Source organism: Arachis ipaensis, chromosome B6 (genome assembly GCF_059453495.1).
Source record: "Arachis ipaensis isolate K30076 ecotype BB chromosome B6, ASM5945349v1, whole genome shotgun sequence".
Taxonomy (NCBI): domain Eukaryota; kingdom Viridiplantae; phylum Streptophyta; class Magnoliopsida; order Fabales; family Fabaceae; genus Arachis; species Arachis ipaensis.
Genome location: NC_142441.1, coordinates 64,626,329 through 64,651,250, shown reverse-complemented (window position 1 = coordinate 64,651,250; position 24,922 = coordinate 64,626,329). Strand labels below are relative to the sequence as shown.

Sequence of the window (24,922 nt, the reverse complement as noted above, 5' to 3'; positions counted from 1 at the left end):
TTTTAACTGAGCGCTACACATGCCTTTGCCCTTCAATTTGGTGCGTGACAAGCTTCCTTGGGTGTGCCTTGCATAGCCTCCTTGTGCGTGCCTCATAGCATTAAGTTAACTTTGTTAACTTAGCACCCCTTGCTGTTTGAGTGAGGCCAGCTTCGAGCCTTGGTGGAAGCAATTCAGCCAATTTTTGTTGCACAAGGTAGCGCTCAGTGAAGAAGTTTTAACTGAGCGCCCCTTTTGCTTTGGTGTAGCGCTTTTCTTTTTGGCTTGAGGCTCCTTATTCGAATCCTGGTGGGTGCAAATTTGGTGCCAATTTCCTTCGCAAAGTGGAGTAGCGCTCCCCTTGGTTCCATCAGGTGCTTGGTTCGAGCCTTGGAGGATGCATTTTGGCAATTTCCTTTGGTGAAGAGTAGCGCCCCTCATAACTCATGTGCAAGGTTCGATCCTTGGCTCCCCCATTTTGCTTGCTTGTGCTTTGATTTCTTTCATTGGGGGGGGGGCACGAAAAAGGTGGGAAAAGTTAACTGAGCACCATGAGTTTTGCCTTCTTCTTTGGGCGCTCAGTTAACTCTCTTCACTTAACGCCCTAAGCCTTGGTCCTTTGGTCATGCTGCTTTGATTCTCCACTAGCGCTCAGTTAAGTAATTTAACTGAGCGCCCTTGCCTCCTTTGTGCGCCACGCTTTTGTTTCCTTGGGTCACGCTTTCCAAAGCGTGGCCTAAGGTCCAAAGCGTGCTTTGTCTTCACAAGCGTGCCAAAAATTTCTTTTTTCAACTATTTCTTTACCTACAAGTAATCAAAACAACCAATCAAAGCATCACCAAATTTACAAGGTTCATAAATTATTCAAAAACCAACTAATTTTAGCTTAAACCTCATGATTTAGTGTCAAATAAAGGATGGTTGATTGATTCAATAAAACCATGCAAATCCACTCCAAATTACTTACTTACAATGCAAGAAAGTGCATAAAACCTAATGAAACAAGTGAAAAATGCTTGAAAAGCTAGCATAAGATGACTTGTCATCAGCCATAACCACAACTATGATAATTAGGATAGATTAATCTCACTTAGTCTACCCTTAAACATCGAAGGATAGGTCAAGTGAGTGTAATTGTTATTAATCCACAAATTCTAGCTAACATACTAATTACCTTAGTAAGAAGCTAGCGTTAGTGGAAACAATAACAACTAACAACCCAAGAATTATCACTAAATGTCAGACATTATGACTCTAGTAATCCATATACTCACTTCCTCAATCCAAGGGGTGGAAATCTACCCCATAATCAAAATTGGAATTTCACCAAACACATAGTGGGCATAATAATAAAACATAGAAAAATTGGGAAAATAATAAAAACTATGAACCACAAATGATCAAAATCAACAAAGGCAACTCAAACAAACATATAAAAACCATCGAACATCAAATTCATAAACCAAAGATCAAAATTGCGAACTATGTATATTGACAAAGGAAATTAACATATGAAAGTGTAGAACAAGTAATGTAATAAAAGAGAAAATTAAGGAATACTTACAATTAGATAGCTAAATCCTAGACCAAAATTGAACTATAAAATGCTACATTGAAACCTAATTAAAATCCTAAGAGATATTTTGTATATTACACTACTCTTACTCCTACTATGTGTTTTCCTATGTCTAAGTTTGCTTCCTTCATATGTGAATGATGTCCCTTGATATAGCACTTGAAAACCAGCTCCAGCCTTCCAAAATTGGGCCAAAAGAGCCCCAAAATTGCGAGCCACGTGCTTTATTAATGAAGTAACACGTGGGGACCTGTGGTACCCACAGAAGTGTGCGTACGCACACTTCGCTGAATTTTCACTTGTGCATGCTCACAGGATGTTGTGCGTACACACATATGGATGTGTGCTCCTCCTTTGATTTTTTCATGTTCTCTCCTAAATGCATGCTTCTCTTCCACTCTTATCAAGCCATTCCAACCTATTGTACCTGAAATCACTCATCAAAACCATCAAGGCATCGAATGGAATGAAAATGGGATAAAATTGTTAAAATTAAGCACAAAATAACATGTTTTCACAATTAGGCGCAATTTAGAGAGAAAACATAAAAGTATGCTATTTTAGTGATTAAGTGTGAGTTTTTGTGATGAAATCCACTCAAATGAAACCAAAATTTATCGTCAAATATGGATTCATCAATTCCCTCACACTTAAACAATAGCATGTCCTCATGCTAATCACTTATTCAATACAACTATCTATGTGCATGCAACTATACTAAATACTATCTATCTATATCTATACTATGGTTCCCTATGGAGTTTGGCAAAAACAAACAAGAGAATTCCAATCAATCCAAAATAGATCATTAGGGCTAAGGCAAGGAATTAATGGCATAAGATCAATGTCCAAAGATTCGATTTGAAATTTTCAAAAATTAACTTGGCAACTTGCAAGAAAACATAAGATACGGGTTGGAAACATAGAATTGAGCGATTGAACCCCTCACCGCATGTGTATACACTCTAGTCGCTCAGTGTTTAGGGCTTAATCACTCAATTATCCTTTAGTCATGTTTTCTAGGATTTGCTAGTCATCTAACAATCAACAGATACTTGATGAATGAATGCAAATATCATAAGGTCTTTGGAAGTTTGTAATGGGGCTAGGGTAAGGGTAGGATTAATATGTTTAAGTGGACTTAGTAAATTGGATCTTTGATTAGCTCAAGTATCCCATCTAATCCTATATTAACCTATGTACACAAAAGAAAACAACCTAACTTCCCATTCATCTCCTTTTCGCACATTCACTCATGCATTCTTCTTTTTAATTCAACCACATATGCAACATTATTATTTTAATTTCTTTTCTTTTCTTTTCTTTTTCTCTTCTTTTCTTTTTTTTCTCAGAAAGTATATACACCAAAATTTATCTTTTCTTTTATCACAAAAAAAAATGCATATGTTTTAAGAAATAGATGTGTGAGTGTTTACCCATTTTTTCCAAAATTTTCTCAATGAACACCCAAAGTAACTTTTTACCAATATTTCCCATAAATTTTCCCCCACACTTAATTAACACACACTCTTCAAACCCAAGCTAATCAAAGATACAATTTATGAACATTAATGGTCTTTCGCTTAGGGAGAAAGATGTGCTTAAAATTAGAACAAAAGGGGAATTAAAGGCTCAAAAGTGGTTTACAAAGGTAGATGTAAGGGTTGGCCATATGGGTTAGTGAGTTCAATTCAAAAATGGCCTCAATCATACTAAATGCATTCAAACTTTCAAATATAGGACATAAAGACTCAAGCAAATCTAAGATCAAAATCATAAAAGGAGTATGACACACAAGAACAAAATTTGTGGTTGAAAATATATAACCACACAATTGAAGCTCAAATCTCACTTGGTATTTTGTTCAAGCTCTTTTCTATGTTCCATAAAAAACTTCATGCAAGTTCGAAAATAAGTTTTCAAATCTAATCATTGGAACACCCTAAAAAGGATTTCTTGAAAATTTCTTGTGGTTTTTAACCAAATTTATTTCCTATACTAGGTAACATGCAAATATAAGCAACTAAGATATGTATATATAAGCAAACTAAGCAAAGTGCAATTTGATGAAATACTAAACAATTATTCACAAAGGACATAATAACTAAGAACTAGAAGTTAATGCAAAGTGTTGGGAAAAAAAAATTTATGCTCCGAAGTTGCGGATCCTCCCCCACACTTAAATGTTACACGTTCCTCCATACATGCACACAATCCGGGGGTGAAGAGATGTGAGGCTCCACCTTCAGCTAGTGGGTACCGAGGCTCAGGTCACTGTATAAAACAAACAACCGTGAATTGAGGAAGAGGTCATATGAGTGTGGTAAGATAAAAGACAATGTGTGTATTCTAAGTGTGCACGGTTTAGAATACACACATTGGTCGGGTAAAACGGTAACCACATAATCAAAAGAAATAGCATGTGAGCCTCAATTAAGTAGCCTAGGTTGGAAGTAAAGAATAAGCAAGAGTGAATGCACAAACAAACCTAGGTAACCACAACTAAGGTGAATTGAATATATGAGATATTGGATATTGAAATTGTACAAGTAAAAGCACAAGATGAATGTAAAATGGCACAATCAATAATAACCAATTCCATGATAAAAAAAACTACTTGTTCATCCTTAAACATAATGAAATACTCACATGGTAAAGGGACTTGTTGCAAAAAGTGACAAGCTTGATAAGGATCAAGTTAAATCACTCAAACAAATGCAAAGCATTAACAAGAAACAAGTACCAGTCATGTGATGAATTTGATATGATAAATCATGATGAACAAGTAATTTCGAATCAATTCACTTAATTCAATGTGCACTTATAAAAATTTCACCTAATATGCAACAAAATGTAAATGTGCAAATCTAATTAGGTGCTAGTAATTTAAGGCAAAGTATAAGTGAATTGATGAAATTCAATCAAGAAGCAACCCAATCAACATCAAGCAAACACTTGCAACTTATTAAATTAGCAAACAACTAAAGAAAAATGAATATAATTACTAAAATAAAAATGAGATGTAATGAAAACTAAGTAAAATAAGTAGAAAAACAGGAGAAAAGCAAGAAAAGGGAGGGATGGAGGGGGTGGTAGTGTGTTAGGGCTTAATTCAATGTGCAAAAATTTTTTTGCGCAAAACAACACATGTGCGTATGCAAAAGAATGTGTTCGCATGCACACAAGGTGAAACAGGGGAGGTGTGTGCTAGCACAAGGTGTGCGAACACTCTGAACAAAGAGGGGATTAAGAGGTGTGCATGCGCACAAGGGTGGGTGCGCACACAGAGGATTTTTTTTTTAGGGTAGGATCATGTGTGCGCGCGCACAATGGTCCGTTCGCACGTACAGGAGCAAGAATGGATAGGGGTGCATACGTACAGGGTGTGCCAGTGCTACCAACAGAAGGAGTGTAAGGGAGTGTGTCTATGCACAGTTTGGTGCGTACGCCCAGGGTGCGCAGAAAGGGCTTTGCGTGCGTACGCATAGAGGCGTGCGCATACACAGAGCGCAAAGCACAGGGGAATCCACGCGCACAAGGTGTGCGAGCGCTCCCAGCAGAAGCTTAGCAAGGTAGTGTGCGTACGCACGGGTGGGTGCGTATGCACAGAACGCAAAATTTTGTTGTTGTGTGCGTGCACACAAGGGTGTGCAACGCACATGCCCTATTTTTCCAAAAATTGTTTCCTTTAAAATCTAAGGCATTGCACCTTAGCTCATCCAAAATTCAACCCGAAACATTCAAAAATCCATAAATGCATGATCCAAATCAAAATCAACCTACTAAACTCAATTAAACTAATCCTAAGCTAACCAAGACAAGCAAACATGCAATTGTGCTTGACATATCACTTGAATTCCAATTCTTACATTGGTCTTTATTCTTCAAGACGGATGGACGAGCTCTCATTCTACCCTTGAAGTACCCCAACACTCTCCGGAAATCACCCAATTGTGCTTGACATCTCACTTGAATTCCAATTCTTACATTGGTTTTCTTGATGGGCTTTGGACTACCTTGGCAACTAACACTCCTTTCTCCACCATGTACCAACCTAAGAAGGACCTTGAGTTGGTAATCCGTCTCTAAGATAACATACTGATGGGGGCTAATGAAGCTCATACATAAAATTGTCACCCACTCAATATGTTCTTGGAACGGAATTGCTTCCTCACCAACTTCCTCTTCCCCATCACTCAAGTCATAAGAAGGAGGTTGTGGGAAGTCTACCTCCATGTCTCTCTCAAACTCAATGGGAAGAGGCTCATTAGGATCATTAAGGGGATTGACCAATGAGGACAAAAAATCATCAAGGATGAAATCCTCATCTTGATCAATCTCCCTCAATTCTCCCTTTCCCTCCTCTAGTTCACTTATCTCACCTTCCTCCTCATGTTGCACTTCAAACCTTAGCTCCTCTTCATCCACTTGACATTTCATGCTCTCCTCTTCTCTATGCCCTTCAATTGCTCCTTCACACCCTTCAAGAGGAGTGCCTTGATTGGATGACCTTAATAGAACCAAATGGTTCACTGCTTCGGCTATGGTAGCCATGAATTGCCATTGTGTTCTTTGGAATCCTTCTTGCTCTTGGAGAAAAACTTGAAGGTCTTGATGGTCTGCTCCCAAGGGTTGGGAAACTCCATAATTAGATAGGAGAGAAGGTTCATTGGCTGGGAAAAAGGTTGTATGTATGGGAGGTGACTCATGTTGGTAAGTGTTTTGACGTGGTATGTAAGAAGGTGTATGGTGGTATTGATGTGGTGTTGGAAAATGTGGTGATTGAGGATTATGTTGGGGGTATGGGTCATAGACATATGGTGGTGGAGGTACATAATCAAAGTGAAATCCACCATATCCTTGGTTTGGGTATGCATATTGGTGAGGGTTTTGCTCATTGTAGTATAGAGGAGGTTGCTCCTTCCAAAATTGATGCTCCAATCCAATGATGCAATCCAAAATTGAAGTTATCACACCCTACAAAATGATCACAACCAAACTCCAAACCGAGATGGTGATAACTCATAGAGAAAATTGAAAATAAAAACTAAAAACATCAATTCACACTATTAACATATTCACAACAACCAATATCTAGCACTTATTGCACTAGTTCCCTGGCAACGGCGCCAAAAACTTGATGAATAGGATTTTGCACCATTTTGGATTTTTCCACTTAAAAGAAGAATCACTTCCGTTGCAAGTATAGACCAAACCGGCAACTAACTCCCACCATCAAAGTTTAAAATTTCTAATTCAAATTACCAGAGTAATCAAATCTCGGGTCGTCTTCCCTAGGAACTATTGTCTAAGAGTGCACAATTTTGGTTTTGAAAAGCAAAGGGTTTTCAATGATTGAAGTAAACAATTAAAGAAATAAAAGAACGATCAAAATTGCAATTAATTAACTAATGAAGGAATAAAAGAACTATGTATGTAATATGGACAAGTAAGACTCAAAATTGGTGGAAAAGTGGTTCAAAACATAAATGGAGCCTTGACTTAGGTGAGTTATGTAATTCCTTCCTTGACATAATCACAACTATGATAATTATGATGGATTAATCTCACTTAGTCTACCCTTAACATCGAAGGATAGGTCAAGTGAGCGTAATTGTTATTAATCCACAAATCCTAGCTAACTTACTAATTACCTTAGTAAGAAGCTAGCGTTAGTGGAAATAATAACAACTAACAATCCTAGAATTATCACTAAATGTTGGACATTATGACTCTAGTAATCCATATACTCACTTCCCCAAGCCAAGGGGTGAAAATCTACCCCATAATCAAAATTGGCATTTCATCAAACACATAGTGGGCATAATCATAAAACATGGCAAAATTGGGAAAATAATAAAAACTATGAACCACAAATGATCAAAATCAACAAAGGCAACTCAAACAAACATATAAAAACCATCAAACATCAAATTCACGAACCAAAACTCAAAATTACAAACTATGTATATATTGACAAAGGAAATTAACATATATGCAAGTGTAGAACAAGTAATGTAATAAAAGAGAAAATTAAGGAATACTTACAATGAGATAGCTAAATCCAAGACCAAAATTGAACTATAAAATGCTACATTGAAACCTAATTAAAACCCTAAGAGAGATTTTGTATACTACACTACTCCTACTCCTACTATATGTTTTCCTATGTCTAAGTTAGCTTCCTTCATATGTGAATGATGTCCCTTGGTATAACACTTTAAAACCAACTTCAGCCTTCCAAAATTTTGCCAAAAGAGCCCCAAAATCGCGACCCACGTGCTTCATTAATAAAGTCACGCGCAGGGACCTGTGCGTACCCACAGAAGTGTGCGTTTGCACACTTCGCTGCATTTTCACTTGTGCGTGCGCACAGAATGTTGTGCGTATGCACACATGGCTATGTGCTCCTCCTTTGATTTCTTTATTTTCTCTCCCAAATGCATGTTTCTCTTTCACTCTTATCAAGCCATTCCAACCTATTGCACCTAAAATCACTCATCAAAACCATCAAGGCATCGAATGGAATGAAAGTTGGATACAATTGATTAAATTAAGCATAAAATAGCATATTTTTACAATTAAGCACAATTTAGAGAGAAAACATAAAAGTATGCCATTTTAGTGATTAAGTGTGAGAGTATGTGATGAAATCCACCCAAATTAAACCAAAATTTATCGTCAAATATCATCAAGTACACAAGACAAAGCAAAGCTGCTTCATTTATTAAAAACTCACAAAACTGCTCTAAGATGGACAATTGATGACATCAAGGGTATAAACCCTGCTATTTGCATGCATAAAATTATGCTAGAGGAGGACTCAAGGCCAGTGGTTCAACCTCAAAGGAGGCTCAATCCAACCATGAAAGAGGTGGTTCAAAAGGAGGTGATGAAGTTATGGAATGCTAGAATCATATACCCCATTTCTGATAGCCCTTGGGTGAATCCAGTCTAGGTGGTACCGAAAAAGGGAGGCATGACTGTCATCATCAATGAAAGGAATGGCTTATCCCTACAAGGACAGTGACCGGGTTGAGAATTGAATGATGCTACAAGGAAGGACCACTTCCCTCTCCCCTTTATTGATTAGATGCTAGAAAGATTGGCTGGCCATGACTACTATTGCTTTTTGGATGGGTATTTCGGGTACAATCAGATAGTGGTAGATCCCAAGGACCAAGAAAAGACTTCTTTCACTTGTCCCTTTGGAGTCTTTGCCTACAGAAGGATTCCCTTTGGGCTATGCAATGCTCCAGCAACTTTTCAAAGGTGTATGCTTTTCATATTCTCTGACATGGTAGAGAAATTCTTAGAGGTTTTTATGGATAATTTTTCTATTTTTGGTAACTCATTTGACACTTGTTTGCATCATCTAACCCTTGTCTTGAAAACATGCCAAGAAACAAACTTAGTCTTGAATTGGGAAAAATGTCATTTCATGGTACCAGAAGGTGTTGTTCTTGGGCATAAAGTTTCAAGCAAGGGTATAGAAGTTGACAAGGCTAAAATAGAGATCATAGAAAAGCTTCCTATACCAATCAATGTGAAAGCAATGAGAAGTTTTCTTGGGCATGCTGGATTTTACAGGAGATTCTTCAAAGATTTCTCAAAAATAGCTAAAACCACTAAGCAACTTGCTAGTGGTTGACAATCCTTTTATCTTTCATGATAACTGCAAGCATGCTTTTGAAACTTTGAAAACTAAACTCACTACAGCACTAATTATCACACCCCCAGACTGGGGACTTCCCTTTGAACTTATGTGTGATGCAAGTGACCTTACAATTGGTACTGTATTCGGACAAAGGAAGGATAAATTGCATCATGTCATATACTATACATGTAAAGTGTCAAATAAGACACAGAAAAATTACACCACCATAGAAAAAGAACTATTGGCAATTGTATATGCATTTGATAAATTCAGACAATACTTGATTGGTTCAAAAGTTGTAGTATATACTGACCATGCTACTCTCAAGTATCTCATGTCTAAACAGGATGTTAAGCCAAGGCTTATTAGGTGGGTGCTATTACAACAAGAGTTTGACATTGAAGTAACGGATAGGAAAGGAAGTGAAAACCAAGTTCCAGATTATTTGTCAAGGTTACCACAAGAGATCAATCAAGAAGCTCCACAACCAATGAATGAGAAATTCCCATATGAGCATCTATCCCAAGTTCAACAAGCACCTTGGTTTGCTGATATTGCAAACTACAAGGTGGGAAAAAGGATTCCTCAAGATTTCACCAGGCAACAAGTGAAGAAGTTGCTCACTGAAGCCAAGAAATTCTTGAGGGATGAATCATGAATCCATATTTTACGATATATTTTGGTTTGATTTGAGTGGATTCCATCACATAAACCCACATTTATTCACCTAAATAGCATGCTTTTGAGATTTCTTCTTAAACGGTGCTTGAAAGTGAAAACATGCTCTTTTGTGCTTAATTTAGTCAATTTTATTCACTTTAATCCCATTTGGTACCTTGATGTATTTGTTAAGTGATTTTTAGGTTTCCAAGGCAAGTATGGGTTGAAGAAGTGAGAAAAAGAGCATGCAAAAGGGAAGAATTCAAGAAATGAAGGATTTGGAAAGCTGCCAACTCTGACCTCTCTTTTCTAAATCGGTCATAACTTAAGCTTCAGAGGTCCAAATGAGGTGGTTCCAGTGGCATTGGAAAGCTAACGTCCGGGGCTTCATAATGATATGCAATTTGCTATAGTGGACTTAAGTCTAAGTGTGCGTACACACAGGTACTTGTGCGTACGCACAAGTCAAAATTCAGCATGTGTGTGGACGCACACGTCTATGCGTCTGCACAGATCCTTGCACGTGACCTCATTAATTGCAACTCGCTGGCAGCGATTTCTGGGCCCCCAAAACCCAATCCAACACAATTTTTGAAGCTATTTAAGGCCAAATTGAAAAAGGATGAAGGGGGCAATTAGGTTTAGGTTTTCTATGTTTTTGCTTTAGTTCTCTAGAGAAAGAAACTCCCCCCTCTCTCTAGAATTAGAGTTTTCTTAGTTTAATTTCCTTTAATTTCAGCATTTAATTCTTGTTTTAATGTAGTTTCCTTTATTTTTCTATGCTTTCTTGTCTTTATCTTCTTCATCTCTTTTGTTATTTTCTCTTTTATGTCAAATTCCATGTTATGAACACTTTTGTTATTTTAATCCAATTAATGCAAATTTATGTTTCCATGTCATTTATTGCTTTCTTTAGTTGTTATTGTTATTTTCTTGCTTTGGTAGCTTTAGAATTTATTTTAATGCATTTTAATATTATTTTATTTTCATGTACACCAAGTGTTTGATAAAATGCTTGGCTTAGTTTTCACTTAGTTTTTCTTAACTCTTGGCTTGAAATTGTTGCCTTTGGTGATCCTTGAGTCATTGATGTCCATTTTGGTTTGATATATTAGAGTAGTTAGTTGATTTGGTTTCCCTTGACTCTATGTGACCCCTTAGTGTTGACATAGGACTTAGGGATTGAAATTAACTATGCCTATTTGACTTATCTTCGATGTAAGGTTGACTAAGTAGGATTAACTCTTCATAATCATCATGTGTTTTTGGTCAATGACTAGGATAGATAGCCATAGCTTTCAATTACTTGCCAAGATGTTTTCTTGCATTTAAAGTTTCCTTTCCTTGTCTTTAATTGCTTTTGACTTTTATTGCTTTGATGTTTAATTTCTTGTGTGTTTAGTTTTCACACTCTTGGTTGAGAAATTCGGTATTTGGGTGGAATTAAGTTGTGGATGTCCATTCCACATTGTGTGAGAATAGTTAATTGGTTTGGTTTCCATTGACGCTAATCTTTCACTAAGTAATTAGTGAGTTGACTAGGACTTAAGGATTGAGATCAATTACACTCTTTGACTAATTCTCAAGGAGGATTGATTGGTTTGGATTGATTCCACACAATTGCCATGTTTGTGGTCCATAACAAGGATAGAAAACCTAGATTATCCACTTCTTGCCAAGAGTCCTTTTTAGCATTAAATTTCCATTTTCATTGTTTTTACTTGCTTTGACTTTTAATTTCTTGCATGTTAAGTTACTTCCTTGCTATTTACATTCCTTGCTCTCTCTTGCTTTCATTCACAAATCCCCATGCTCTCCCTCTCCCATAGCCAATAAATGTACACTTCATTGCAACTCCTAGGAAACACGACCCGGGAGCTAAATACTCTCGGTTTATATTTTGTATTGACTTTATTATTTGATCTTGAGACACTACAAAAAAAAGGCCTATGGTCACGGTAAAAAACCGTGACCATAGCTAGTGAAAAGGGTGACCATAGATCTATGGTCACGGTTTTGGACCTATGGTCACGGTTTTTTACCGTGGCCTATTCCGTCGTGGCCATAGGTCTATGGTCACGGTTTTTTTACCTATGGTCACAGTTTCTATGGTCACGGTTATAATTTTCAAATTCTGACACTTTAGGCCACGGTTTTTAACCGTGACAAAGGGCAATCTATGGTCACGCATAAAAATCGTGACCATAGCCATATCTATGGTCACGGTTTTGGCCGTGACCATAGCCTCTATGGTCACCCTTCCTTAAAACCGTGACCATAGCCTTATCTATGGTCACGGTTTTGGCCGTGACCAAAGCTTCTATGGTCACCCCTCCTCAAAACCGTGACCATAGCCTTATCTATGGTCACGGTTTTTGCCGTGACCATAGTTCTATGGTCACCCCACCTTAAAACCGTGACCATAGCCTTATCTATGGTCACGGTTTTTACCGTGACCATAGCCTCTATGGTCACCCCACTTAAAACCGTGACCATAGCCCTATCTATGGCCACGGTTTTCACCGTGACCATAGCCTCTATGGTCACCCCTCCTTAAAACCGTGACCATAGCCCTATCTATGGCCACGATTTTTCACCGTGACCATAGCTTCTATGGTCACCCCTCCTTAAAACCGTGACCATAGCCTTATCTATGGTCACGGTTTTTCACCATGACCATAGCTTATCTATGGTCACCCCACAAAACCGTGACCATAGCCTTATCTTACTGTGACCATAGCCTATTTTGTTTTTTGAGATTTAATTTTTTTTTAGCATAATCACATCCCAAAATGATGATAATTACAAAATAAATGTAAAAATAAAAAAAGATAATCAACAATTAAGATAAATTGTAATTAAAGTAACCAGCTAACATATCAATATAGTTGAGTGAATACACTTGTCTCGATCTTAGTTTTATACAGTGATATATACACTAACACTAAATAGACACTATTAACAGAATTGTTCCACAGGCGTGGGAGCAATACAACTTAGACTCTACTAGAATAGATTGTTTCTGGTATTGCTATTCTTTCTTCTCAACGCTTGAGAACTTTTGTTTCAACCACTTTACCATTTGAAAGCTCAGCACCTGCTTCATTAACATGCAAAATAAAGTCACATTAGACATAAACACCTATATTTATTCTTCTTCAACTTAGGAAAAAGAAACATATCATAAAAACATATATATATCACACATATAATAACTAGTACACACTATACAACACACATCCACATCATAGTATATGACACATCATAAAACGATATAAAGTACTTGAAGAGATACAGTATATATTACCAAAGTACTTGAAATGAGTAGCTTCTTTTTGTTTTTAACACTTCATTTTTGACAGACTTCATTGCAGCTCTCAATTCTTATAAAGCACCAAATAATATAAATATAGCACAAGTAAAAAGAAAATGGAAATAAAAAATGAAGCTCCATAAACAACAAAGCAAACCTGAAAAGCTCTAGATTGGCAATCGACAAAACTTAGGTAAGTATGCTCCTTATTCTTCCAATTCACAGATCTGGATTCTGAAAAAATCCTAATTTTCAAGTTTCTTCTTTTCCTCAAATTTACTTTGTTCAAGCTGCAAATGTATGTTAAATTAGTCACATTTTTTACCTAACTCTCAGAAAGAGAAATAAATGAAAAGAGATAGCCAAACTAAGACATTTTCTTTTATTTTGCTTGCTATGCATACCTTAATTAACATCATTAAAAGCTTGTTAGTAGTTCATATTTATTTTCAGCAGCCTACTCTTAATTTCAGCAGCCATACAATTCAAATAGATTTTTTTATTTTGTGACTTGAATTCTAATAGATTTGGTTTTGCTAAATTTCAACTTTATAAAGGTATCTAGTATAGTATTAACTAAATTTAAAAAGTATGCAGTCCAATCAATTTGAGCTACTTAATCATGCTGAAAATAACAACTTCAAGTTTTAACTTCTAACAAAAATGACGATCTATAAAGAAATACCTTCTCAGCAACAGAACTCATATGCATTTCTATTCCCTGCAGCAAAGTTCCACAGTCAGACATATCTCAATCAAGGGAAGGATCAATCATACCTATATCCATTACAAATAAAGCATCCAAAATTCAAATATGTGTTTTATCTAATTTCATTTCACCTCAAGAATTGAACAAGTGAGAGGAGGCAGGCAGGGTCTCTGTAGTTCCAATCACTCAAACAGTTACTAGGGAGGCATTGAACATATAAAGTTAATTTTACATTTTTTATGCTTTCTGCTTGATGTGAAACACGCAACTCAATTACTTGCAGAATTTTCTTCAACAGGCAACCTGCACGTTGAGCCTAGAAACATGCAAATAAACTCAACAACTATTTATCAACAAAACCAATTTGGCAAGCACAAACAACTTCAAACATGAGAAATTTAATAAATGGAGAAAGAGCACTTATTCAACATTATGGACTTCCTTTTAGATTCAGAAACAGAATTGAAAAGCACAAATTCAGCTTGACAAAAATTTGACATCAATATAACAATAATGCAATGGAAGTTGAAGCTGACATAATGTCATATGACACATATTTTACAAAGGTAGTTTACATGCTCACCAACTTGCCATTGGCATAGAGGCCGCCAATGCACATTTTAATGGTTGCAGAAAATAACTAGTAAGAGAACTATAATGTGCTAATGAATCCAAATTAATTAGGCCTGCAAAGAACATCTAATTATATCAGTCAAACTATACATAGTAAGCACATGGCAGTAAACAATTTCATATTAGAAAAGTTAGTATAGGATCTACAATGAATTTAATATGATATTTTGTAACTAATTAATTAACCAAAAGTAATTCTAAAGCAATACTTTGAGCTTTTGTTCGGCATGCACCATAGAACATAGCAAGTCAACAAAAATATGATCACAAAATTGTAAAGTTTATTAAAAATATACCATTAGTGAAACTTTTATTTTTGTGTCATATGATTCTAAGGGATTATCAAAGCTGTTGTACCTACCTTGAATAGAAGTTAATTAATTAACTTCAACTCAAATCACTCTTTTTAAAGGTAAATTGACTATAGTCAACCCTCAACTAAGAATAGTAGAACACCCCCAATCAATTTTCCTCCAAAGATAAGAGAAACCCCCTTTTTGTATTTCAAGCGCAACTAAAACAGCATAAATCAATCAAACAACAAAAAAACAAAAAACAAAAATCCAGAAGCTATTCCGTCAATTGAAGAATGAACAAAAGAAGAAACCTTTGAGGTAGAATCAGTGACGTTCAAGTATCCTCGACACCCCAGAAGACCAAATTCTGAGAAACTGGAACTAGATCCATCCAAATCAGAGAAAGGTTTGAACTTTGACAAGCGCAGAAAACCAACAAAAGGGAATCAGCGCTCAAAAGACAAAACAAAATACACGAAGAAGTGGCGTGGATGGCATCCTTCGTGTTCTGTCTCCCCGTCTCCTCAGGCTTCTCCGGCAACAGCGAGAAAGACGGCGACACGGGCTTCCTCCAACTGTGGTGACGACGCATGCAGTTCGGCAGCTTCGCGGTGGCAGGGCGCGATGACTCGACGATTCGGCAGCGGCGATGACCTCTCCTTCTACCGGCGACGCTCCTCCGTTTCTCTCTCTCTCTCTCTCTCTCTCTCTCTCTCTCTGCGTGGGTGGCTGGCGCGACAATGGAGTTTGAGTGAGGTGTGTGAGGCTGAGTGTGGGTGTCGAGAGGGAGGTCTATGTGTGCGTGCTGCAGTGTGGAGGGAAAGGGAAATGGGGGTTTGGTGGCTGCTGATGGTAAAAAGGGGAAGTGTGGCTGTGAATGGCAGTGAGGCAGTGAAATTAGGGTTAGATTAGGGTTAATGGGTTTTAATTTGGGAATTTAGAGTTAAATTAAGGTTTTGATTTGGGAATTAGAATTTAGGTAGAATATTAATTTAAAATAAAATTTAATCTAATAATAATATCTATAAAAATATTATTTAATTATTAGAGATAATAAAAATCAATTTCTTCTATAATTATAAAATAAAATTAAAAATCTAATTATTCAACTTAAAGTATATAAAATCTTTATTATTATTCAATTACTAAATTTTTAAATCATAAATAAAAAGTATTTAATTTATATATAAAATCTTTTAAAAACATAATCTTATAAATAATTTATTATTTAATTTTAAAAAATTCGGGATGACAACAGATAACGGGAGATGAACATGACGAACCACGACGTGCGACGAACGACGCAGAGAAGCTTGTGATTCGCAAGTGTACAGAGGGTTGGAGGCGACCGGTTGGACAGTAGAGAGACGACCAGACCAAAGGGACGGTAGGGGTGAAAAATTTTTTATTTATAAAATTAAATTTAAAATTATAATATTTAAAATAAATCATATAAAATTATTATTAGTTTTTAATTATTAAAAGTTTTAAAAGATAAAATATTTAAAATTATATAAAAAATACATAAAAATCTTAATTAATTTAAACTCAAATGATTAAAACTGTGACCATAGACCCCTTTAGGTCACTCCTAAAACCGTGACCATAGACCCTTTTAGGTCACCCTTTTGAAAAACCGTGACCATAGACACTTTTTGACCACTGTAAAAAACCGTGACCATAGACCCTTTTAGGTCACCCTCAAAACCGTGACCATAGATCCTTTTTGGTCACTGTAAAAAATTGTGACCATAGACACCTTTAGGTCACCCCCAAAAACAGTGACCATAGACCCTTTTAGGCCACCCCCAAAACCGTGACCATAGACCCCTTTAGGTCACCCGAAAACCGTGACCATAGACCCCTTTTAGGTCACCCTTTTTACAAAAACCGTGACCCTAGCCCCTTTTTGGTCACTGTAAAAAACCGTGACCATAGACTCCTTTAGGCCACCCCCCAAAATCGTGACCATAGACCCTTTTAGGCCACCCCCAAAACCGTGACCATAGACCCCTTTAGGTCACCCCCCAAAACCGTGACCATAGACCCTTTTAGGTCACCCTTTTTTGAAAAACCGTGACCATAGCCCCTTTTTGGTCACTGTAAAAAACCGTGACAATAGACCCCTTTAGGTCACCCCAAAACCTTGACCATAGACCCTTTTAGGCCACCCCCCAAAACCGTGACCATAGACCCCTTTAGGCCACCCCGCAAAACCGTGACCATAGACCCTTTTATGTCACCCTTTTTTGAAAAACCGTGACCATAGACCCTTTTAGGTCACTGTAAAAAACCGTGACCATAGACCCCTTTAAGCCACCCCTCAAAACCGTGACCATAGACCCTTTTAGGCCACCCTTTTTAAAAAAACCGTGACCATAAGTACTCTATGGTCACCCTTTCCAAAAAACCCGTGATCATAGCTTTTTTTTTTGGTCACCCTAAAAAACCGTGACCATAGGGGGTTTGGACTATGGTTTGGACTATGCTACCAACGACTTGGTTCTTGTTTTGATTGATTCCAAACCATGCAAGAATTCTCATTGTCAATGAACCTTTTCTATTCAAGAGATGCCCTGATGGGATGATTAGAAGGTGTGTACTAGAAAGTGAGTTGAGAAATATCCTATGGCACTGCCATAGTTCAGATTATGGTGGACATTTTGGGGCAAAAAGAACAACATCCAAAGTTCTTCATAGTGGCTTCTATTGGCCATCCATATTCAAAGATGCCAGGGAGTTTGTAACTCAGTGTGATGAATGCCAAAGAGCAGGGGGCCTACCAAGGAGAAATGAAATGCCCTAGAATTTCATATTGGAAGTAGAATTATTTGACCTTTGGGGAATAGATTTCATGGGACCCTTTCCACCATCGCACTCATTCAAGTATATATTGGTGGCTGTAGAATATGTCTCTAAATCGGTGGAAGCCATAACAACAACTACATGTGATGCAAACATTGTTCTCTATTTTCTTAGGAAGTATATCTTCACCAGATTTGGAGTGCCTAAAGGCCTCATTAGTGATGGTGGCAGTCATTTTTGTAACAAACAGATGGATAAGCTGCTCCACAGATATGGAGTAACTCATAAAGTGGCTACACCATACCATCCTCAAACTAATGGCCAAGCAGAATTAGCAAATAGAGAGCTAAAAAGAATTCAAGAGAAAACGGTTGGAGTTACAAGAAAAGACTGGGCAAGGAAGTTGGATGTTTCCCTGTGGGCATGATAAACCACTATTTTATGGTTTATCTTGTACTCAATTGAGTGATTTTTATCAATTCTTTACACACTTGTTCATGTAAATTGCATGTTTTACATTTTCCTTCCTAATTCTGTGCTTTGATTGAAAATATGCTTCTTTGGCCTTAAATTTACTAACTTTAATCCTCTCTTATTACCATTCGATGCCGTGATATGTGCGCTAAGTGATTTCAGGGATTACAGGGAAGAAATGGCTTAGAGGATGGAAAGGTAGCATGCAAAAGTAGAAGGAATACAAGAAACTGAAGGAATACAATTGATGCGGTTCCAGTTGCGTTGGAAAGCTAACATTCAGGGCTTCGTAACGATATATAATTTGCTATAGCTACTCCGAAGATAGGCGATGCGCACGCATGGATCACGCGGACGCATGACCTGGAAAAAATGCAATCCGCACGAACGCATGGACGACGCTTCCGCGTGACTTTGCAGAGACCTGTACGTACCAGAAATCACTGGGGGCAATTTTTGAACTGTTTTGACCCAGTTTTCGGCCCAAAACACACAGATTAGAGGCTATAAAGTGGGGAAATCTATCCATTCATACAACAATTCATACAACAAAAAAATACAACATTTATAATTCATAATTTTAGGTTTTAGATGTAATTTTAGAGAGAGAGAGAAGCTCTCTCCTCTCTCTTAGGTTTTTAGGATTAGGATTCCTTTCAGTTTATGGTTATTTCTTCATTCCAGGTTCAATGTTCCTTTAATTTAATTTCTCTTCTACTTTTCTTTATTCTATTACTTTAATTGTTATTTATCTTTCCAAATTGGTTTATGAACTTTCCCATGTTAGAATTGATTTCTTTATTTAATATAATTTGAGGAATTTCAGATTTATGATTTCTTTCTTTAATTTATGATATAAATAATTTGGATTTTTCCCCTTTTGATTTTGGTTAAGTAATTGGTAACGCTTGAGTTATCAAACTCAGCCGTTGATTGGAAATTAGGATTGCGAATTGATTTGCATCCCTCCAAAGCTAGTCTTTCCATAGGAGTTGACGAGGACTTGAGGAATCAAATTGACCAGTCCACTTGACTTTCCTTTATTTAGTAAGGATTAACTAAGTGAGAGCAACGGACAATTCTCATCACAATTGATAAGGATAACTAGGATAGGATTTCCGGTTCTTATATCTTGCCAAGAGATTTTCTTAATTATTAATTTATTTTTCTTGTCACTTAATTTACTTGTTCCCTATTTCAAAAACCCAAAAATATACAATTTTCCATAACCAATAATAAATCATACTACCTTGCAATTCGTTGAGAGACGACCGAGGTTTAAATACTTCGGTTATATATTTTATTATGTTTGTTACTTCTGACAACCAAACTTTTGTACGAAAGGATTCTCTGTTGGTTTAGAAACTATACTTACAACGCGATTATATTTTTATAAAAATTCTTTACTAGTAGAAATCCCGTTCGTCAAAATGGCACCGTTGCCGGGAAATTACAAACGTGTGCCTTATTATTGGTTATTATAATATTTTATTTTGCTTGTTTATTTGTTTCTTATTTTTTTTATTTTTATTAGCTACTATGAGTTCTCACCCCCGTCGCTTTAAGTTTGGTTCTAATGTTATTATAAGGAATGGAAATTATAACAGGAACATGCATCAAGTTCAAAACAATCAAAGATGGAAGGAGCCACGAGGATCTGATCAACCCTTTCAGCAACAGCACCTTCCAAAGTACCATGGACAACGACCATCCTACAATGCATGCCAAGACAATAGTTATGGTGGACCCTTTCGTGACAAACTACCTCCACCAAATTGCTATGATCAAGAGCCATTCCGAGGTGCATACCAAGATGATAGATATGGTGGACCCCTTGTAGTTACCAACAAGCCCCATCATATGCTTATGAACCACCTCCCCAACACACCTTTGAACCACCATACTCACAAGCCCCTTTACACCATTCACCTCCATATGACCCTAACCCATATCTACCCCAACCTCCTCTGGATGACAACACCATTGGTGTTATTCACCAAGGGCAAACAAAGCTTCATACCACACTTGCCTCTATCACTAGTCTCACCTCTACTCTTTAAGCACTTATATCCCGCATGGACCAACCCTTTACCTCCAATATTCAACCCTCAAGCTTTGGTTCACTTCCTTTTTAACCACATAATAATCTTTTCATCCCATCACCACCCTCCATGGAAGAGCACCCACATCCATCAATCCAAAAGCAAGATAATCCCAGCTATGCTATTGACAAGGAACAAGATAAAAGGGATCATTTTCGCGAATTCATACTTCATAAGAAGTTAGAGGAGGCTCTACAGGTGGAGGTAGTAGAGACCCTTGAAGTCGAAGAAGCGGTGGAAGAATTAGTGAAGGAAGACATCAAGGAGGAGTCTGATTTTTTCTTAGAGCAAGAGGAAGCCCAAAATGTGGAGATAAGAGAGACCCTCAAAGATGAAGGAGTAGTTGAAAGGAGTTATCATAGAAAGAAAATCATCAAGGATGAGTACGATTTTATACTAAAACAACTGGACAAAGCAGTAATTATTGAAGAAGAAGAAGTGGTTGAAGACTTAGAAAATGCTGAACCTCAATGGAAAAGTCCAGTCATAGAACCTCCTTCCAAGACGTCTGAATTTGATGTTGAAGAGGGTGTACAACCACCAAGACATTTCATGGTTGAAGACTTTGCAGAGGTTGATCAAGAGATGGAGATTAAAGAAGAGGAAGCACAACCTCCCATGCCCTTGGTAAGCCATAAAGAATAGTTTGATTTGGAAGAAAGCTACCAAGAGGAAGTGGTTGGAATTGAAGAAGCTTGCAAAGAGGTGGAAGTTGTCAAAGAAGAGCACAAGGGAGTGGAGCTTGAAATTACCTTGCCAAAGTTGTTGGAGACCTCTCCGCCTAAGTCACCATCATCCTTCACAACATTCAAATGGGTAAAATTCATATCCCTTAGCTTTCACATCCCACTTGAATATGGTTTACTTGAGACAGATGATCAACTTAGAGCTCTTTATGGCATTAAGAGTAAGAGAAAAATAGTTAGTGGTAGGAGTTGCCCTGCAAGGTTCAATACGGTTGCACACTCTAAGTTGAAATGCAAGTATTGGTGTAAAGCTCAACTGAATGGGTCTAAGAAGCTGTTTGGATGCCTCAGTGAGAATTCGGATTGCTTACCACCCAGTTGGAACAAAGATAGTTGATGAGCGGATAATTTATACGCTTTTTGGCATTGTTTTTAGTATGTTTTTAGTATGATTTAGTTAGTTTTTATTATATTTTTATTTGTTTCTAAATAAAAATCATATTTATGGACTTTACTATGAGTTTGTGTGTTTTTCTGTAATTTCAGGTATTTTCTGGCTGAAATTAAGGGAGCAAAGCAAAAATCTGATTCAAGCTGAAAAAGGATTGCAGATGCTGTTGTATTCTGACCTCCCTGCACTCGAAATGGATTTTCTGGAGCTACATGAGTCCAAATGCCACGCTCTTAATTGCGTTGGAAAGTAGACATCCAGGGCTTTCCAGCAATATATAATAGTCCATACTTTGCTCAAGGATAGACGATGTAAACTGGCGTTCAACGCCAGTTCCATGTTGCAGTCTGGCGTCAAACGCCAGAAACAGGTTACAGATTGGAGTTGAACGCCAGAAATAGGTTACAACCTGGCGTTCAACTCCAGAAATAGCCTAGGCACGTGAGAAGCTTAAGTCTCAGCCCCAGCACACACCAAGTGGGCCCCAGAAGTGGATTTTTGCACCAATTATCTTAGTTTATTCATTTTCTGTAAACCTAGGTTACTAGTTTAGTATTTAAACAACTTTTAGAGATTTATTTTGCACCTCATGACATTTTAGATCTGAACTTTGTACTCTTTGACGGCATGAGTCTCTAAACTCCATTGTTGGGGGTGAGGAGCTGATAAACCACTATTTTATGGTTTATATTGTGTTTAATTGTGTGGTTTTGTCATAATCCTTGCCCACTTATTCATCAATTTAGCATGCATTTAGATTTCCTTCCTAAATTCAGTACATGTTTGAAAATTGCTTCCTAGAGACTTTAATTATTTACTTTTAATTCTCCTTTATTCCATTCGATGCCGTGATCTGTGTGTCAAGTGTTTCAGGCCTTATAGGGCATGAATGAGATGGAGATTGGAGAGGAAGCTAGCAAAAATGGAAGGAACACAAGAATTTGAGGAGATAACCAGCGAGAAGTGATGCGGTCGCATGGCTCACGCGACCGCGCGAAGGAGCACAAATCGCAGGGACGCGGTCGCATGGCTTGCGCGGCCGCGCAGATAGGAAAGCGCAAGCGACGCGGTAGCGTGGACGACGCGAACGCGTGGAGAGGAAAAAGCGCAAGCGACGCGTCCGCATGGACGACGCGATCGCGTGACATGTGCGATCTGCATAATCTCCAAAATTTGATGGGGGCAATTTTGGACCTTATTTCGGCCCAGTTTTCGGCCCGGAACAGCAGACTAGAGTCAGAGAATATGCAGAAACAACACACATTCATTCAGTAGTTTGAGATCTAGTTTTTTTTCACTGTCTTAGGTTTCTCTCTCTAGTTTTTAGGATTTTAATTTTCAATTGGTCTTAGCATTGGAACAGTGAGAAGAGTTATTTCCTCATCAAGACTTCATCATTCTAGTTTGTTCTCTTAACTTGGTTTTATTCTTCCATGTTCTTTGTTATGTTTAATTTTGTCATTCAGATACTTTTATGATTAATCAATGCAAGGATTATTTCTCTTTAATTCAATTTCAATTCCAATAATCATGTCTTCTTTTAATTCCCTTTTATGTGCCATGGATTCTTTATTTACAATGCGTGAGTAGTTTCATTACTTGATAGGGAGTTGATTAAAAGGAATTCTTGAGTTGGAAGGATTGAAGGAGAATTTTATAGTTGGGTTAAATGTTGGATTGCTATCCTGTCACCAACGCCAATCCCTTTGAACTAAGTGGGTTGTAACTCGTGAATAGATCTGGCAGTCCAACTTGTTTGACTTTCCCTTACCTAGTAAAGGATAACCAAACAGAGTAACCGTTAATTATAAATCAATCTTTAAAATCACTCCATCAATGATAGAGATTCTAAATAATCAATTTCCAGTCAAGGCTTTTATTTATATTATTTAAAATTCCTCAATTTAAATTCCAATTTACTTAGCTCAACTTCTTGGAACATCTGATTAATAAAACAGCACACTTTTCTGCAACTCGTTGGGAGACGACCTGGGACTTAAAACTTCCAGTAATTTTAATTTAAACTCTCTGTGACATATTTCTAAATTGATAGGCAGATTTTCGGTGAGTTAAGAACTATACTTGCAACGTAACCATTTTAATAAATTTTTAATTCACCAGCTTCTGCTTCCCATCAATTTTTGGCGCCGTTGCCGGGGAGTTGCAATAGAGTGCTAATTTTATTAATTAGTATTTATTTATTTGCATTTTATTTAACTTTGCTACTATGAGCTGCATGTTTCTTCCGTCAAATGACGCGTTCACTTCTTGATCCGCGCTTGCTAATATTCGATCCTGAAATTGAAAGGACAATTTCACGAATAAGACGAGAACAGCATAGGTTAGCCCGCTCTGAGGGCGGATCTGAAAGTGAATTTGAGGAAGAAACCAGCCCCCGTTCTACTGATTCGGTTGTTTTACGTGCAGAAAACATGGCAGCTAGAAGAGTTACCATTCAGGAGGAAGGAGCTCCTGATTTTACAATGCAACCGTTTCAAGCGCATCATCCAGCGGTAGCTACAGATTTTGAAATAAAGACCACACTACTAAATTTGATGCCCAAGTTTCATGGCCTACCTGCTCAAGAGCCTATCAAGCACTTGAGAGATTTCCAGGCAGCCTATTCTACTGTCAGGCGTGATGGCTGATGAAACTTCAATTCTGCTGAAAGCTTTTCCATTCTCTCTTAAGGGAAAAGCAAGAGAGTGGTACTACACTCAACCTCTAGCAAATGTATCCAACTGGGATACACTCAGAAAGGAGTTTCTGGAGAAATTCTTTCCATCTGAAGTTACTGATAAACTGAGGAAGGATATATCTACAATTGTTCAGGATGACAATGAGACTCTCTTTGAATACTGGGAGCGCTTCAATAATCTTCTGGAAGCATGCCCCCACCACATGATTGACAAGATCGTGCTACTCAGCTATATCACACAAGGTATGAGGCCCCAAGATAAGACCACATTGGAAAGTGCCAGCAATGGGTCTATGAAGAAGTACAAGACCACTGATGAAGCTTGGCAATTGATCAGTGATTTAGCTGAATCTACTCGGAACCACAGACAGAAGCAAGGCCATTCAAAAGCCGTTGCAGAAGTATCTTCTGGCATAGAGACTGCTGCTCTAAATCGAAGCATCTGTGAGATGACCAACCTGCTGAAGCAAATGCAGTTGAATCAACAAGCTCAGCAAACTCAACCGCAACAAAACCAAAAATTAGTTCCACAAAGAATTTGCGGAATTTGTGCTGATTACAGCCATTACACTGATGAATGCCCGCAGCTCCAACAAGAAGACAACATGGTGGCATCCACTCACAACTTCTATGACCGCCCCAACCAAGGGTACAATCAAAGTGGAAATAATAACCATGGATGGCAGGACAATTCAAACCAGAATTGGAGAGACAACAATAATAGGGGAGGCAGAGATAACCAGGGAAATCAGAAGTGGAATAATAACAACAACAGGCAGCAAAATTAACCTTACCGAGCACCTCACCTGAGGCAAAACCAAGGACCACCGAACAATCAGCAGCAAACCTCTCAATTTACCCATTCTTCTGTATCTTCTAATGA

At 37.6% G+C, this 24,922-nt stretch overlaps 1 non-coding gene across 1 annotated transcript; it reads right to left on the bottom strand.

The window, feature by feature from the left end:
• Window positions 1–24,140: 24,140 nt before the first annotated feature.
• On the bottom strand, window positions 24,141–24,248 carry LOC148556233 (small nucleolar RNA R71). Its single transcript, XR_015888008.1, has one exon. It is a non-coding gene; the product is annotated as a small nucleolar RNA R71 (small nucleolar RNA).
• Window positions 24,249–24,922: the final 674 nt, after the last annotated feature.